The 18,270-nt window shown below is 43.5% G+C and overlaps 1 protein-coding gene across 3 annotated transcripts in view; it reads right to left on the bottom strand.

Moving 5' to 3' along the window:
* LOC145546142 (uncharacterized) overlaps positions 1-18,270 on the bottom strand; it is a 482,768-nt gene that overhangs the window by 441,881 nt on the left and 22,617 nt on the right. The window contains exon 4 of one of the 3 annotated variants that reach the window (XR_014082550.1): positions 13,592-14,252. The exons of 1 other annotated variant lie outside the window; for it this stretch is intronic. The gene's annotated coding sequence lies outside the window, so the exon portion shown is untranslated. Of the gene's footprint in view, positions 1-13,591; positions 14,253-18,270 lie in introns of those variants that run through there. One more of the 3 variants, XR_014082552.1, reaches the window with a different exon arrangement.

Genomic DNA, 18,270 nt, shown 5'->3' on the forward strand with positions numbered 1-18,270 from the left:
CACCTCTTTTTTCCTATGAAAGCCGAATCTCCAACCCTCCACCTTGCATCTCTTTGTTGTTGTTGTTTAGTCAGTCATGTCCAACTCTTTGCAACCCCATGGACTGCAGTACACGAGGCCTCCTTGTCCTTCACTATCTCCCAAAGCTTGTTCAAACTCATGTCCATTGAGTCGATGATGCCATCCAACTATCTTGTCCTCTGTTGCCCCCTTCTCCTCCTGACTCAAACTTCCCAGCATCAGGGTCTTTAACAGTGAGTTGGCTCTTCACTTTAGGTGGCCAAAGTACTGAGGCTTCAGCTTTAGCATCAGTCCTTCCAAAGAATATTCAGGGTTGATTACCTTTAGGATTGACTGGTTTGATCTCCTTTCTGTCCAAGGGACTCTCAAGAGTCTTCTCCAACACCACAGTTCGAAAGCACCAATTCCTTGGCTCTCAGCCTTCTTTATGGTTCAGCTTTCACATCCATACATGACTACTGGAAAAACCGTAGCTTTGACTATAGAGACCTTTGTCAGCAAAGTGATGTCTCTGCTTTTTAATAAATATGATGTCTAAGTTTGTCATAGCTTTTCTTCCAAGGAGCAGGCATCTTTTATTTTCATGGCTGCAGTCACTGTCTGCAGTGATTTTGGAGCCCAAGAAAATATCCCTAGCTCTCTATTTTCTCTCTTCCCAGAACACATTTGAACCAGATAACCATCTGCTTGCCAGAAATTCCTAGACCAGTAAGTTTGCTCTCCTAGGTTCTGTGGGACTTTGTCATGGGCCCTCGTAGGTGGGGGCGGGTCACGGTCTTGTCACAGCTGTCTACTACCAGGCTGACTTTTTGTTTACATCTGATGCAGAAGCAAGAATGCAACTATAATGACAAAGCTGGAGAGAGGTCAGTTTGGAGCTGCTGGATTTGAGCACATTCTCCAAATTGATTCCTGATCAAGAAATTTTAACCAAAATGTTGACACAATGATTGCTCAATTCAGTTTAGTTACTCAGTTGTGTCAGACTCTTTGTGATCCTGTGGACTTCAGCACGCCAGGCTTCGCTGTCCATCACCAACTAACGGAGCTTGCTCAAACTCATGTCCATCGAGTCAATGATGCCATCCAACTATCTAATCATCTGTCATCCCCTTCTCCTTCTACCTTCAATCTTTCCCAGCATCAAGGTTTTTCCAATGAGTCATCTCTTTGCATCATGGGGCCAAAGTATTGGAGTTGCAGCTTCAGCATCAGTCCTTCCAATGAATATTCAGGACTGATTTCCTTTAGAATGGACTGGCTGGATCTCCTTGCAGTCCAAGGGACTCTCAAGAGTCTTCTCCAACACCACAGTTCAAAAGCATCAATTCTTTGGCACTCAGCTTTCTTTACAGTCCAACTCTCACATCCATACATGACTACTGGAAAAACCATAACTTTGACTAGACGGACCTTTGTCGGCAAAGTAATGCCTCTGCTTTTTAATAGGCTGTCTAGGTTTGTCATAGCTTTTCTTCCAAGGAGCAAGCATCTTTCAATTTCATGGATGCAGTCACCATCTGCAGTGATTTTGGAGCCCAAGAATCAAAGTCTCTCACTGTTTCCATCATTTCCCCATCTATTTGCCATGAAGTGATGGGACCAGATGCCATGACCTTAGCTTTCTGAATGCTGAGTTTTAAGCCAGCCTTTTCACTCTCCTCTTTCACTTTCATCAAGAGGCTCTTTAGCTCCTCTTCACTTTCTACCATAAGGGTGGTATCATCTGCATATCTGAGGTTATTGATATTTTCCCGGCAATCTTGATTTCAGTTTGTGCTTCATCCAGCCTGGCATTTTCCATGATGTACTCTGCATATAAGTTAAGTAAGCAGGGTGACAATATACAGCCTTGACGTACTCCTTTCCTGATTTGGAACCAGTTTGTTGTTCCATGTCCAGTTCTAACTGTTGCTTGTTGACCTACATACAGATTTCTCAGGAGACAGGTCAGGTGGTCTGGTATTCCCTCTCTTTCAGAATTTTCCACAGTTTGTTGTGATCCACACAGTCAAAGGCTTTATCGTAGTCAATAAAGCACAAATAGATGTTTTTCTGGAATTCTCTTGCTTTTTCTATGATCCAGTGGATGTTGGCAATTTGATCTCTGGTTCCTCTGCCTTTTCTAAATCCAGGTTAACCTGGGAAGTTCATGGTTCATGTACTGTTGAAGCTTGGCTTGGAGAATTTTGAGCAGTACTTTGCTAGTGTGTGAGATGAGTGCAATGGTGCAGTAGTTCGAGCATTCTTTGGCATTGCCCTTCTTTAGGATTGGAATGGAAACTGACCTTTTCCAGTCCTGTGGCCACTGCTGAGTTTTCCAAATTTGCTGGCATATTGCATGCAGCACTTTCATTGCATCATCTTTTAGGATTTGAAATAGCTCAATTGGAATTCCATCACCTCCACTAGTTTTGTTCATAATCACGCTTCCTAAGGCCCACTTGACTTCGCATTCCAGGATGTCTGGCTCTAGGTGAGTGATCACACCATTGTGGTTATCTGGGTCATGAAGATTTTTTTGTATAGGTCTTCTGTGTATTCTTGCCCTCTTCTTAATATCTCCTGCTTCTGTGAGTTCCATACCGTTTCTGTCCTGTATTGTGTCCATCTTTGCATGAAATGTTCCCTTGGTATCTCTAATTTTCTTAAAGAGATCTCTAGTCTTTCCCATTCTGTTGTTTTCCTCTATTTCTTTGCATTGATCACTGAAGAAGGCTTTATTATCTCTCCTTGCTATTCTTTGGAACTCTGCATTCAAATGGGTATATATTTCCTTTTCTCATTTCCCTTCAGCTTCTCTTCTTTTCTCAGCTATTTGTAAGGCCTCCTCAGACAATCATTTTGCCTTTTTGCATTTCTTTTTCTTGGGGATGGTCTTGATCATTGCCTCCTGTACAATGTCACGAACCTCCAACGATAGTTCTTCAGACACTCTGTCAGACCTAATCCCTTGAATCTATTTCTCACTTCCACTGTATAATCAAAAGGGATTTGATTTAGGTCATACCTTAATAGTCTAGTGGTTTTCCCTACTTTCTTCAATTTAAGTCTGAATTTTGCAATAAGGAGTTCATGATCTGAGCCACAGTCAGCTCCCAGTCTTGTTTTTGTTGACTGTATAGAGCTTCTCCATCTTTGGCTGCAAAGAATATAATCAATCTGATTTCAGTATTGACCATCTGGTGATGTCCATGTAGAGTCTTTTCTTGTGTTGTTGGAAGAGAGTGTTTGCTATGACCAGTGCATTCTCTTGGCAAAACTGTTAGCCTTTGACCTGCTTCATTGTGTACTTCAAGGCCAAATTTGCCTGTTACTACAGGTAGCTCTTAACTTCATTATTTTTGCATTCCAGTCCCCTATAATGAAGAGGACATCTTTTTGGGGTGTTAGTTCTAAAAGGTCTTGTAGGTCTTCATAGAACCGTTCAACTTCAGCTTCTTTAGCATTACTGGTTGGAGCACAGACTTGGATTACTGTGATATTGAATGGTTTGCCTTGGAAACAGAGATCATTCTGTCATTTTTGAGACTGCTCTCAAGAACTGCATTTAGGACTCTTTTGTTGACTATGAAGGCGACTCCATTTCTTCTAAGGGATTCTTGCCCACAGTAGTAGATATAATGGTCATCTGAATTAAATTCACCCACTCCAGTCCATTTTAGTTCATTGATTCCTAAAATGTCGATGTTCACTCTTTTGACCACCTCTAATTTACCTTGATTCATGGACCTAACATTCCAGGTTTCTATGCAATATTGCTCTTTACAGTATCAGACTTACTTCCATCACTAGTCACATCCACAACTGGGACTTGTTTTCACCTGGCTCCATCTCTTCATTCTTTCTGGAGTTATTTCTCCACTGTTCTGCAGTAGCGCACCTACCAACCTGGGGAGTTCATCCTTCAGTGTCATATCTTTTTGCCTTAATTTGCAATGATATCTTTTTGATTTGCAATGATTTGCCTTGATATCTTTTTGCCTTGGTTTGCAATGATTGCTCAATGGTATTAAATATCCTCACAGATAGAAATGTAAAAGGTGAGCCACAGACAGATGGTAGTTAATTTCCTTCTACAAGTCAGGGTGAGAGGGGAGCGCTTTGGGTGTCTGCTTCTCTGTCAGTCCCTGACCAGAGACACAGGCCCCTCACATGCACCCACCAAATCCCCTCCCAGGTCCCACCCTCAAGGCTGATAGACTGGATTTTCTGTGTACTTCCTCCCCAGATATGAGAACATAACTCTGCTTGTGTTTGATATTGGAATGAATCTTTTTAATTAGAAAAAATTCTCAGGGGGTGAAGGGAGAGGGAATTTGAGGAAGGTGTTCAAAAAGAATAAACTTTCACTTGTAAGGAGGAGGAGGAATGTAACGTACAACATGATGACTAGAGTTAACAATGTAGGATAGGAGGTTGTTAAGAGAGGAGAGCCTCCAAGTTCTCATCCAAAGGAGGAAAATTGCTTTTGCATTTTCCTGTATCTATATGAGATAATATGGGCTTCCCTGGTGGCTCAGATGATAAAGAATCTGCTTGTGATGCAGGAGATTCAGGTTCAATCCCTGGGTTGGGAAGATCCCCTGGAGAAGAGAATGCCTACCCACTCCAGTATTCCTGGAGGATCCCATGGACAGAGGAGCCTGGCGGGTTGCACTCTATGGGATCGCAGAGTCAGACACAAACAAGTAACTAAGGACACAAAGATGAGACAATAGACGCCAACTAAACCGATCTCAGTGATCATCTCACAATATATGAAAATGAAACCATTATGTTTTATACCTTAAATTTACACAGTGAGGCATGTCAATTATATTTCAATAAAACTGGGGGGAAATTCTGAAAACAAGAAAGAACAACAACAATCCAATGTATTCATGTACAGTTTTTCTAATTGCCAAAATTCTTTTACTTTCAATACCTTCTGCAGTAGCTATGGGAGATAATATGTCTCCTTATATTGAGGAGGAAACTGAGGTACATGCTGATGTATAAATTTATCACAGGCCACACCATCATTAGAATCCCACTGCTGGACTTCAATTCTAGGTCTCTCCTGGTAGTTCAGTTAGTAAAGAATCCACTTGTAACGCAGGAGAACCGGTTCGATTCCTGGGTCGGGAAGATCCCTTGAAGAAGCAATAGACTACCCACTCCAGTATTCTTGGGCTTCCCTTATGGCTTAGCTGGTAAAGAATCCACCCACAATGCAGGACACCTGGGTTAGATCCCTGGGTTGGGAAGATCCCTTAGAGAAGAGAAAGTGTACCCACTCCAGTATTGTGGCCTGGAGAATTCCATGGACTGTATAGTCCATGGGGTCGCAAAGAGTCAGACCTGACTGAGTGACTTTCACTTTTCACTTTCACAAATACAAGAAGTTGGTTTCCAACTTACGTTGGGATTAACATAAGTTAATGGGTCTTAAATTATGAAATATATTAAAAGAACCTAAAAGAAATCAGACTAAAAGAGAGTGAACATGTCAGTACTTTTCTATTATTATTTTCATTATTATTAATGAACCCCTTGTGTATATTCTAGATATATTCTAGGATATTGATGAGCCTTGACCTTGGGTGCCACACCATCATGTAATTATTGTGTCAGAAGAATTGATAGCTTTTAGAAAGTAACAGTAAGGCTGAAATTAACTCCCAGCCAGTATGCTGTTGACAGCAGCTGATGGATGAGTTCAGGAAAGATGTGGTTGCAAAGAAAATCACAAGTTCCTGCCTGCTGAATCTCTGAAATCAACTTAACCTCAGATGAGCATCTTTGCTTTTGCCCCATCATCATGAATTCTGGTGGTAGAAGGAAGTGGAGGCCTTTCTTTTTCTTCTATTGACCACCATACCCGAGGATACTGATCCATGGATTCCCCTGTTAAGTGGAAAGCAATCCTTTGACTGGAGTTTTTTTTTTATAGCCAGTTGGAGCTTCAGAAGGCTCTGATTTCTGGTTTGGTCAACATGATCTGAACGTTAAGTGAGAAACACAGAAGTTCAGCTAATAAAAAATAATTTAGAAAAAGAAAATAGAGGCCAGGAAAAAGATGTTCTTAACACACATGGATTTTTTTTAAGTCAAGAAGACAAATAATTCCTGGAAGAGTGATTCTTCTGTATAGAAATTAGCTTTGACCTTTGGTTTGAGTGCCCTGTTCCACTGAGGGCTCTTTTAAATGCAACCACTACCACCCTGAGTCCTTGGATAGAAATCATGAACTCTGGTCTCAGTGCTTGGGTTGGCACTCCACTCACATCTGTGATGGCAATTCTTGGCTGGGTCTCACCTCTTTTACAAAAACAAAAACCCTAGGGAGATTTCTGGGGAACTTGGAAATGACTCTTGCAAAGGGCACTGTGCTATAAGCCCTGGGCAGGAAACTGGGCAGGAAACTGCAGGGCCTGAAGACATTTAGCCAGGAATCCTCAACCTCATAAATATGAAAATGATTATGACCTCTCAGTAGACCATGTATTTCTTCTTTGGAGAGACCCTCTGAAAACTGTGAAGGCAGGGAAGGTGCGCAGAACATGTAAGGTTTATTTTATCAATGCACATTTCCTCCACAGAACTGGAGGAGGGACGAGGGAAGAGAGAGGGCAGAGAAGAGGAGGGGAAGGAGGAGGAGGCAAGAGAGAGGAGGAAGAAAAGTTTTCAATTAGCAAGGTCACCCACTGGCAACCCTCTAAGAAAATCATCTTACAGTTTAGTCACTTGGCTTCTATTTCTTTTTTATTGAGACATAATTGACAAAGAGCATTATATTAATTTCAGGGGTCATGGCTTCTTGATGAAGTATTAGACGTGATTGCCAGCCACTAAAAGAGAAAGCAGTGTTGCAAGCCAGACACAAAATAAGAATTAAAAGATGAGAATCAATGCATTTCAAGGGCTGCTGCTCCCTCAAGTGCCCTGACCCTATTTTCCACAGGGAATCATCTTCATCCCCACTCTCAACTGTTCCTCCTTGTGCAGTGAGGTCAGAATCACAGACTGGAGAGGAACTTCAAGGTCCTAAGGAGACAGCTTATCTGGGAGCCTAGATTCCATCCAGCAAGTGTTTGGGGAATACAAGAGAGGAACTGAGGGCAGTTTTAAAGCTAAAGAGAAAAAAACAGCAATGACAGAGGTGGTCAACAGGACCTTCCAAGAAGTTTAGCTCCTTTCCTACCCTGCCCCCAATGTAGACCTCCGCTTAAGAGCTTCTCCATGTTCTATTCTTGATCCTAATTTTTTCTACCATATTATCAGCAACCTCCTCCAATCCCCTTCTCCCCTATTCCCTTTATTACTTATCTCTTTTCTCTTTAGTTTAAATGGTTTGGATTTTTTCACCCTTTTTAAGCCACTCTAAACCCATTTTCTAAGAAGTAGGAGTAAATAAATAAACACACACATAAATAAACCAACAAGGGTGGCCTTCATCTCAGCCACTCTCCTGGATTTAACTTCCTGTGAAGAGGATCCCCGAACCTAAGTCTTTGGTCCTGGGACTTTGTCCCACAGCCCAGGTTCACTGGCTCAGTCTCTAGTGAACATCTCCACCCAACTCCCCTGAAAGCAACTCACATGCAGAGGCCAGAGCCATTCTCCACCTGTCCATCCAAGTCTGCTCCCACCTCTATGCTCCTTACACTATGATGACTAATGTCCACCTGCTCAGCCTCACAAAGACCCCAAATCACCTGTGCGCCTTCAGTCTCTCCTGCCCTAAATATCCACACATTTGTGCAATACCATCACCCTGTCGCTGCTGCAGCTCATGCATCCATCCCTTTCTCTCTCTTTGTGCAAGCCACCCCTTAATCTCAAAACTCCTACCTTGCGCTTGGGTTCTTCCCAGCCAGTAGTCTTCTCCTACCTCCAATCCTGCCCTATGGGGTTGACAATTTATCATTCAAACCAGGACACTCTGAAGAGTCAAAGGGGGCACTACCTCAGGACAACAGGCATAATCCAGGTCTATCCTGAATATATCCTCACACTGATCCCAGGCCTTCTGACAGACAGACCCTCTAAAGCTGAGCTCTGATACTGTGCAACCCTGAGTGAAAAGCTTTTCAAATTCCATACAGCTTATACAAAAGATTCAGAGTTTAATGCAGCATTCAAGAACACAGCACTCAAGGCTCTGGCCCCAGCCATTCCCTATATGCTCGCTCGCTCTCTCTCCTTCCTTATCCTCCACTCCAGCCAAACTCTCCTCTCCCCAGCCCTAATGTTTGTCTTTGTCTTCACCTGTAATATCTTAAACTCCCAACTACTACCAGTCTCCTGAAATCCAAGTCTTATCTCATTTTTAAGATTCACTTTAAAGGCCACCTCCCCTGAGAAGCCATGCCTACTATCAACCTGGCAGGTTCTAGATTCAAACAGCCTGGCTTAAGATCACAGCTCTTTCATTGGCAAGAAGAGTGCCATTCGACATCTTACCTCTTCCTTAGTTTCCCCATTTGTAAAAGCCTCACAGAGTTTCTGTGAGGGTTATCTGTGTAAATACTAAAAAGTGCTTAGAACAGTGCCTGCCCACAGAACATCTATGTAAGTGGGTCATCAGGATTACCTTCTAATATAGCGCTCTTGCCCACATACATCCAAAGTCCTGCTCCCCACTCTCCACCCCACCTCAACTCACCCCTACCCCACCTAGGCCCCATGTAGGATCTTAGCTCCTCAACCAGGGGTCAAACACCTGCCCACCACAGTAGAAGCACAGAGTCTTAACCAGTGGATCCTGAAGTCCCCAAAGCCTTGCTTTTTAATAAACTCCCATAGAACCCTCATCCTATTTGACTTTGGACTCCAGTGTTTCCCAGGATGAAATAATAAACAGTTTTCATAAGAGTAAACAAAACCAATAGCAAGAGTAGTTTTCCCCACCTGGCCCACCCCACCTGATGTGAAGTCCCTCCAGCCAAGTCACAGCACTTCCAAGCTGCAGTCAGGATTTCGGAGGAAGGGTCCCCTCATCCAGTTTACAGTACTGGGGGAGGGGTAGCAGGTAAATAATCCTCAGTGACACGCACACCGTGAGTGTTAGGAAGCCAGCAGGTGAAGACAGAGATCTGAGACAGTGACCACAAAGCAGAAGGATGGTGAGGGCGACGGGGAATGTGAAGAGGGGACAGGGAACTCCTCCTCACGAGGACAGAGCTGTCTGAAGGTCCTGTGGCAGTTTAAGGGAAGCACACTGACTGAATCCACCCACCCTGGCCAGGCACCATAGTACCCATTTGCATGAGGTATTTTACGACAAGAGGTCTTAGTAAGGAACACGGAACTAATAAGCCACCATTAATCGGAAGAGTTTGGAAAAGGTCAAAGGGACATACCACGTGTCTAACCACCTCCCGGAATCCTTCTCGCCGGCACCCATCTTGGCTGAGCAATGAGTGCACCACCAGGAAGGAGTCTGAGTCAGAATGATTGGCCAAAGACAACCCAGAAACTAATGCCTTCACCATAAAACTGGTGAATTGAGAACCATATGGCAGAGTAGTTCTTTTGGGTTCCCTTACCCTACTGCTTTCCACCTGGGTGTCCCTTACCAATAAGCTCTCTTGCTTTGTCAGCACATGTGACTCCTCAGACAATCCAAGTGTTAGACAAGAGCCCATTCTCAGGTCCTGAATGGGCCCCCTACCCCCTTCCTGCAATAGCAGGAAGGACCACGTTCATGCTCAAGGATCTGCAAGGTGGCCAGTGTCCCCCAGAGCAAAGGGCAGTGTGGAGGGAGGTGAAGCTAGCGCACTGGGAGTGGGGGTGGGTTGGAGGGTACAGACCACACAGGCCGAGCCCTGTGGGCCATGGTGCAGAGCTCCTACTTCTTCCTGAGAGCTGTGGCAAGGCCCTGCAGGGCTCTGAGCAGGGAAGGAGTAACACACTTGTCTTTCAAGATGATCCCTCTGCCAACAACGTGGAGGGTCTGTGCTAGTTCAGGAAATGGGGTTAAATAAAGGGACTCCGCTCCCTTTCTTGTGGGACTTCTCAAAGGCTGCAGAAATGGAACATGTGTTGTGAATCTTTAGGGAGAGGGAAAAGTTAGGATGTAGATTTTCACCAACGTGCTTGACCATGGAACTCTTGATTTTTTTTTCTTTGAGCCATGTATCCTCTTCTAAAAGATTATTCCCTGGAACACCAGTTTGGGAAACACTAGAAAAGGTCTGCACTGTCATTGTTGAGTTACTCAGTCGTGTCTCTTTGTGACCCCACAAACTATAATCCTCCAGGCTCCTCTGTCTGTGGGATTTCCCAGGCAAGAATACTGGAGCAGGTTGCCATGCCCTCCTTCATAGAAGATCTGTGCTACTCAGATGTTAATGTATGTGAAACATATCCCTGAAGGAACAGTCTTCTGCCCGATGGGCTGACCTACTGAATTTTCCTACAGAACCTCACAGGCTGCCTCCCTCAGAGCAATGGAAATGACTGTCCTATTGCAGTATTACTACTATTCACTATTTACTGAGAATTTGCTATGGGTGCCTGACACGAAGTACTTCACATATTTTATCTTTTTCCTGTAAGTTTCCTCTGAATTTAGTGGATCGTTAGCAGGTAAAAATAAATTTTCATGTGGTTTTAGCAAAGACAGAGTGAAGCCATCTAACATAAATCTTAAATTCTTAGCAATTAATTTCACTAGTGTTATTTTCCGCTCCTGTTTACTTTTCTTAAGGGCGGGGGATACTTTTTTTAAAAAATGAGGGGTGCATTTAAAATCCATCAGCAAAAGCTCTATGTGTCATTCTCTGTCCCTGTCAGGAGTGGCCTTTTGGTGATGCTATAATTAAAGTTATGGCAAACTTAAAGGGCTAATTTTAGAGAGTATTTTTTTTTTCTCAAAGCAGAAGGAATGAAATGACAGCTTGCTCACAGATAACCTGTGCTGTGCACGCTAAGTTGCTTCAGTCACGTCTGATTCTGCGACCCTGTGAACTGTAGCCCGCCAGGCCCTTCTGTCCATGGGATTCTCCAGGCAAGAATACTTGAGTGGGTTGCCATGCTCTCCTCCAGATCTCCCCAACCCAGGTATTGAACCTGCATCTCTTAAGTCTCCTGCACTGGCAGGCATGTTCTTTACCATTAGTGCCCCCTGGGAAGCCCTACAATGCTATAATTTGGTCAACTTGAATGCCTAATTTTAGAAAGTGTTTTTTTTTTTTTCCCCCTCAAAGCAGGGATGAAATGACAGCTTGCTCACAGATGAGATAATTCAGTATTCAAAGGACTCTTACTGGAGAGACAGGAGCTAGAAGATTTAATGATCAAGTACTAAAACCCCTTTTGGCCACCTGCCCAGCTTCCTAGCTGCAGCGTCAGGCAAGCTCACTCCCACATGCCCGCCCTGGGAGGAGGGGGACTCTGCGGGAGGGCCCCGGGCCTGCAGTAATACCACCTGCCTTCAGGAGTCAGCCGCACTCTATACAATCCAGAGGACCCCGAGAAAAGCACTGTGGATAATTTAATCCCTGAATCTGGCCCGCAAGAGGTCTCCTGAGAAACAAAGGAAGATGGAACCTGGGTCTCCTGCATTGCAGGAAGATTCTTTACTGTCTGAGCCACCAGGGAAGCCCTTCAAAGGAAGATGGAGCTTGTTCCAAATAAAGGGATGTTTCCACCTTCACATATATGTGAGTTTGCATAGCTTACTAAACACTATTAATGATCATTGTGGGGGGCTCAGGCAGTGGAGAAGTGACACCACTCCCATCTGTTTGAAATTAATTTTAAAATAGCGATAGTTAAGGTCACACTCACAGTTTTCATGACTAATAACAGCTGGATGGGAGAACGTCACCACATTGGTTATAGTGGTTTAGTCGCTAAGTCATGTCTCACACGTGCAACCCCATTGCAAGCAGATTCTTTACCGACTGAGCCATCAGGGAAGCCTTTGTGACCATGTTAGGATTCCTGAATACCCCCTTCCATAAAAAATAATTTACTCCCCACTCCAAAAAAAAAACTGTATGGCTCCCTTGTACAAGGCAGAATCTGCCTGGGTAAGCTCTAAGTATCATGAAGAGCTAATGAACAAATCCTATCTCTGCAGAGAGGCCGACCAAAGGGAGCGCAGTGTGCCCCTTCCTTCTCCCCAGGCACAGTCAGGATGCCAGGCCTCCTATTCTAGGAGGAATGGAGTGCAGGGACAGAGAGAAACTGGAAGGTTTCTTCCTGGTCTTTCTATTTCCAGGGACTGGAGTGAAAATCCCAGCCCTTCTACCAAAACATGAAGGGGTGATGAATACATCTCCCACAAGCGTCATCATCATTATTATAACCACAGCCGTAAGGGCAAAGCCCTCACACAGGCCATGCCCAAACCCCCATCAACCCTGGGAGGGCAGCACTAATGTCACCCCCACTTCACAAGTGAGAAAAGAGAGACCTTGTGAGGTTTACTGACTTGTTCACATTTACCCAATTAATAAGTCAGCATTCCAACTCAACTTGGACCCTGAAAACATCTCAACCACTTTGCTGTGCTGCCTTAAAATGGTGCCAGTATGTAAACCCAAAGGTCTGATCTCCGTTAAGAATTAGTTTTAAAAGGAGCACTTTTTTGTCTACAATTATAGGCTCTAAGATAAAGTTATCTACATGTTAGTGCCTCTGATTTCCAGGAACCAGGAAAGCCATTCAGTCAGTGGCTTGGCCCTGTGCTAGGAGACGTTTCTAAACTGTCTAGACAGTGTTCCAGCTGCTACCACTGGGAGTAGAACACACCACTGCTTGACACTTTGCTGTGCCAGCTGCACCCAACCACCGCTGAGCGTTGGAAAAAGAACCAAGGGCTGGAGACATTGCTTGCAGGCTGCTGCTAAGTCGCTTCAGTCGTGTCTGACACTGTGTGACCCCATAGCAGGAGCCTGATATAAATCCTGTGTCTGCTACATCTGGAATGTCTCAGAGGCAAACACGATGAGAAGCCCAAAAAGCAGGAGTCAATGATGGTTCTCAGCCCCTGTTCCCTCCTTGGGCTCTCCTCTTGCATGATTTTGGGGGACCAATTCCAATTCCACCACATTAAGCAAGAGGTGCATCCACAGGTATAGGAGGCAGCCTCTGAGGTGAACCTAAGGATCCTCACTTCCTGGTATTCATGCCCAGTGTAATTCCCTCCTCTCTAATGTGGGCTGGATCTAGTAATTTTCACTTTTAAGAATAGAACACAGCAAAAGTGATGAGATGCCACGCCCAAGAAGGTGAAAGCTACTCAGTCATGTCCTACTATTTGTGACCCCATGGACTATACAGTCCAGGGAATTCCCCAGGCCAGAATACTGGAGTGGGTAGCCTATCCCTTCACCAGGGGATCTTCCCAGCCCAGGGATCGAACCCAGGTATCCCCATTGAAGCAGATTCTTTACCAGCTGAGCCACCAGGGAAGCCCAAGAATACTGGAGTGGGTAGCCTATCCCTTCTCCAGCCGCATATTCCTGACTCAGGAATCGAACTGGGGTCTCCTGCATTGCAGGCAGATTCTTTACCAGCTGAGCTACCAAGACTAGGTTATAAAAAGACTGTGGCTTCTGTCTTGGATACTCACCTTCTACTGGCTCAGTGGCTCTAAGTGAAGCCAGCTGCCATGTTGTGAGCTGCTCCATGGAAAGGTCTTTTGAACAGGTAGTGAGGTCTCCAGTCAACAGCAAGTAAGGAATCGAGGCCGCCAACAGCCCTATGAGTGAGCAGGGAAGCAGAGGCTCTTCCAATGGAACTCTGAGACGATACAGCCTTACCAAACCTTGACTGCAGACTCGTGATAGGTCTGAGTCAGAGGCTCCCAGCTAAACCTAAGTTTCTGACCTGCAGAAACCATGAGGTGATAAGCATTTGTTGTTTTAAGTCACTAACTTATGGGATAATGTTCTGCCACAACAAATAACAAATAATAGGAGACAAGTCCATGGATGAGCACCAAATGCTGACCTCAAATTATCCCAGCAGATTTTCCTTTTAGTGTTCTTGTTCTTGTAATTATCTGTGGAGGAACAGTGGAATTTTGTAGGTCCCTGATATGATGGTGAGCAAGGCTTTCTGAGCTGAGCACTTGAGATTTTACGTATAAGGAGCTCTCCATTCACTGCCCTTAATGTCCAGGACCTGCTTCTTCAAGATGAGGAAATTAACGTCTTATTCCATCATCTGCGTATCTGAAGACCTCTACTAAATTATTACCTTTTGTGTGTGTTTTGTGCTCTTCTTTAAACCTGTAGATCCATACAGAAACATATATGCAATATATTTTCCTTATATATTGACACAAACTGTCAGCTCAAAATGATACAAATAAACAAACAGGAATGCATTAAAACATACTGTATACTTAATAAAGATGTATCTCTATTCACAGAATACAGAGTTATTATGCTAAATGGTAAGTGTTCTAGCAGAAAAGTAATAAAAACTGGCATTGCTTTACCAAATAGCACTGGAGCCAATTTGCAGCACATGTAACAATTTATCTCTTGACAGAATATGAAAGCAGAAATCACTGAGTTATTTCATCATTAAATAGTTAATCATTAAGAGTCATTTCTAGCATCTATCACTTTTGCATTATAATCGCCTATGAATTTTATTTTTTTTCACATAAAGAAATACTCTTTGCAGATGAATACTCCCTCTCTCTCCTATTTATTCAAACTCCACTCTCATTTTCTGAAAAGTTTATGACTACATTTGGCACTGGAAAAGAGATAATAAGGCTCCTCTGTAAATTAACCCCACCGTAAAAAGGCAATTAACCCATCTTCCAGAAGGATGACCACCACTATGAATATAGCATATTCCTTTTCTTACACACACACACACACACACACACTCTCTCTCTCTCTCTCTCTCTCTCTCTCTCTCAGTCCCTTCCCCCAAAGGAACTGTATTTTTCCCAATTACTATTTGAACAGTGGTAAGGATTTGACTCTCAGGGCATGGCTGATTATTATGGTGATGCTTAAGACCTCCTAAATGCAAATGATTTTCCAAAGCTGGACAGACTGTAATGCCAAGAGCAGCACATTAACTTCCCCAGAGGAGAAAGCAGGTATAATACCAGACTCATAAGGCAAATGAAGCACTGACTTTCATGCTTTAGGGATCACATTTGCACATTCCAGAAATAAGCTCTGTGTACAAAACCATAGCCAGATTGACCCTTTCCTCACAATACTTCCATGTGGTGCAATTTCAGTCTCATTAGAGTCATCTATGCAAATGAGACGGAAAAACAGATAGCCAGGTTACCATTAATAAGGAGGCGATGCAGTACAGATGCACGCTGCCCTTGCTTATGCACAGCTGCTAAATGAGGGGGCTGGGACCAGGTGATCTACAAGGGTCTATCAGCTCTGTAATTCCTCGGGTGCATACCAAGAACGACAAAACAGCAAAGCCTGGCCATCTCCAAGAGGGCTTTGTAACCCCACAGTACTGAAGCCTGTCACTCGTAGGCTGGCCTTGTCCACTTCGCTGCAGGCTCAAACGGCTTACCAAAACCTTGAACTCAGCCCCTGCATTCAAGGCACAAGATCTGGGGGTCAAGAAGCCCATGAAGCAAAACAAATACAATACTGTAAAGTTAAAAAATAGAAAATAAACTAATTAAAAAAAAAAAAAGAAGCCCATGAAATCAGAGGTTGCGCCTTACAAGGGCCCAAGTTGGATTGTCCCAAAGTCTCCATAGAAACTCCTGGTTCTGTTGTGATCTTCTGCAACACTTCTTGAACAGAACAGAATTCCTGGACAAGTCAAGCATATGATTATCATCACACTGATGTGCTTGAATCCTATCACTCCACATCCAGTCCTATTGGAGAGTTGTGGATAAAGGCCCAGAGCCCAGGACCACATGAAAAAGAGCAAAATGGTTAAAGAGCCCGAGTCAGAAAATCTGGGTTCAAATCCAAATCCACTCTGTTGTGTGAAACCTTGGGTAAGTAGCTTAACTTCTCTAGGCTTGCTTACCCTCAGTAAAATGTGGACCCCAAGAGTACTTAATTCATAGGGTTTATAGAGAACTGATTGAGATAATCCTTGTACAATGCTTGGCAATGTGTTCAGGACAAAATAAGTGTTCAACAAATGTTTGCTAAGGAAAAGAGACCCACCTGGAAATTATCTTTGCTTTCTGACAACAGAGATTACCTTTAACTGAAGGGAGAAGAAATACCCCAGTGTAACAAGGTTCCTAAAAGAAACCTTTTCTCAGTGACTCCTCTGGAATCAGGTAAGTCAAGGATCATCCTGACTGCAAGAACAATGGCAGGTTATAGTTGAAGGTTAGCCTCTAGGACTGACTCCCAAACAAGAAAAGAACAAAGACCCCAACCTGCAAACTCTAGCACTACATCAGGCAAGGAAAGTATACGTCCTTGGAGAAAGGAGAACCAGAGCGGTCCTGGGGACACAGGATGGTGGGTGGAGCTGGGAGTTTGATACCACAGTGTCACTGAACTTATCTCTCTCCTCCCAGCTCAGCCAGATTTTGTATCAGGCATTAATTGTGGGTAAAACACAAAGATCGTAACTTCAGGAGCACAGGATGAAATTAAGAGTGTGCTGACCAGGTTTGGAAGCTTAAGAAGAAACCTTTCAATACTTTTCCAATGAAAGCCCTTACGCCTGCTAACATGGGACAACCACTGGAATAGAGAGCAGTCGGGACCAAGCTGAGACAACCAAGGCATCCAGCATGACCCAATTATTAGGGGAAAAACAGCAGGGAAACTGCAGGCAAAGAAGACAGCAAAGACTGAGGAGGGAGAACTCTATAGGTAGACGATGACAATGGCGCTGTTCAGTGAACAACTAAATTTGGTTTTCACAACAAACTATGAGTTGGAGCTGCTATTTTTCCATTTTGTAGATGTGAAATCAGGGATTCACAGGGAAAAAAATGTCTAAAGTTACATCACTAGAAGATAGAAAACCTGGAGATTAAATCTAGCTCACGCCACTTTTATCATTTGCAAGTGATGAGTAGATGGAGTCTAACTACAACGTGTCTACAAAGATGCAATGGTATCATTGTTGCCATTATTTTTATTATTATCACTAATGTTACATCATAAGATTCTTTAGATGAACAAAATGTGTGTGAACTTTGCCTTCCAGGAGCACATCATTTAGCAAATATGTTCAAAAATAACTCTCTCCCTGGACCTGAATGAGGTTGGTCTGAGCCACCTTCCATGGTTTAACGCCAGGACCCAAGATTTCTCCCACTTCCGGTGAGTCCTTGGTATGGCTATGTCTGGCTCTAGGCTCTTCCTTCGCCATCTATGCTGGCTCAGTTTGGTACTGCTGCAAACTCAGCCCCTTCTGGTATTTTCACAAAAACATGTACACACTCTCAAACATGCAGGACCTCACACCAAAAAGATTTCTGGTTATGGTAGAATTTACCAAAGAGAAGTTAACATCTTCTGGTTTATTTCACTTCAAACTAAACTGTAGGTTAGACATTAGGTTTCTCTGTTCTTGAGATACCTTTTAGCCAACCAAGCATCTAGGAACTTCAACTAAGCCACTTCACCCCCAAATAAACAAACCTAGCCACAGCACAAGTCTGCTTGGGTTCTTTCTAACTGCACAAAAATCCTCTCATTTTCTGTCCTCTCTCCTTTCATTTTTCTCAACAGCTCACAGATGTTCATCTCATTGTCTCCTTCAAAAGAGTGTAACCATCACCTTTATTCTCTTGGTTCCTGCTGAAGCCAGAGCCATTTTTTCCCACGTGTACCTTATCAATATATCAATGTGTTTACTTCTCTGAGGGCTATTTCTGGGCCAACTGTTAAAGTAATCCACTAAATACCTTGCTACAACTGTATTATTACAAGCTTGATCTGATAAGCCCAAGAAGATAAAATAAATTTTCAGAAAGAAAGAACAGAATTATTTCCAATTATAGATATTGATAAAATCTTAAGTGAAAAGGTTGGATTTAAGAAGGGCATTCCAGGCAAAGAGGACAGCACAGGCAAAGATGAGCTACTGGCATATGTCAGGGAAAAATGCTTCTTTCAATACTCAGACCTAAAGGGATAGAAACGAAGAAAAAAGATTGGGAAAGCACACTGGAGACAGGATGTTCAGGTTGGAAGAGAACTCCATTCCATTCTATAGGAAATGGGAAGCTATTTTTAAACAGGAAATTATTTTACCACCTCAGTGTAGAGACAACAAATATAGGAGATCATTTATCAGCACAGAAATAACTCTCCACAA

The sequence above is a fragment of the Giraffa tippelskirchi genome, chromosome 4, assembly GCF_054371585.1.
Source record: "Giraffa tippelskirchi isolate mGirTip1 chromosome 4, T2T-mGirTip1v1.2.pri, whole genome shotgun sequence".
Taxonomy (NCBI): Eukaryota; Metazoa; Chordata; class Mammalia; order Artiodactyla; family Giraffidae; genus Giraffa; species Giraffa tippelskirchi.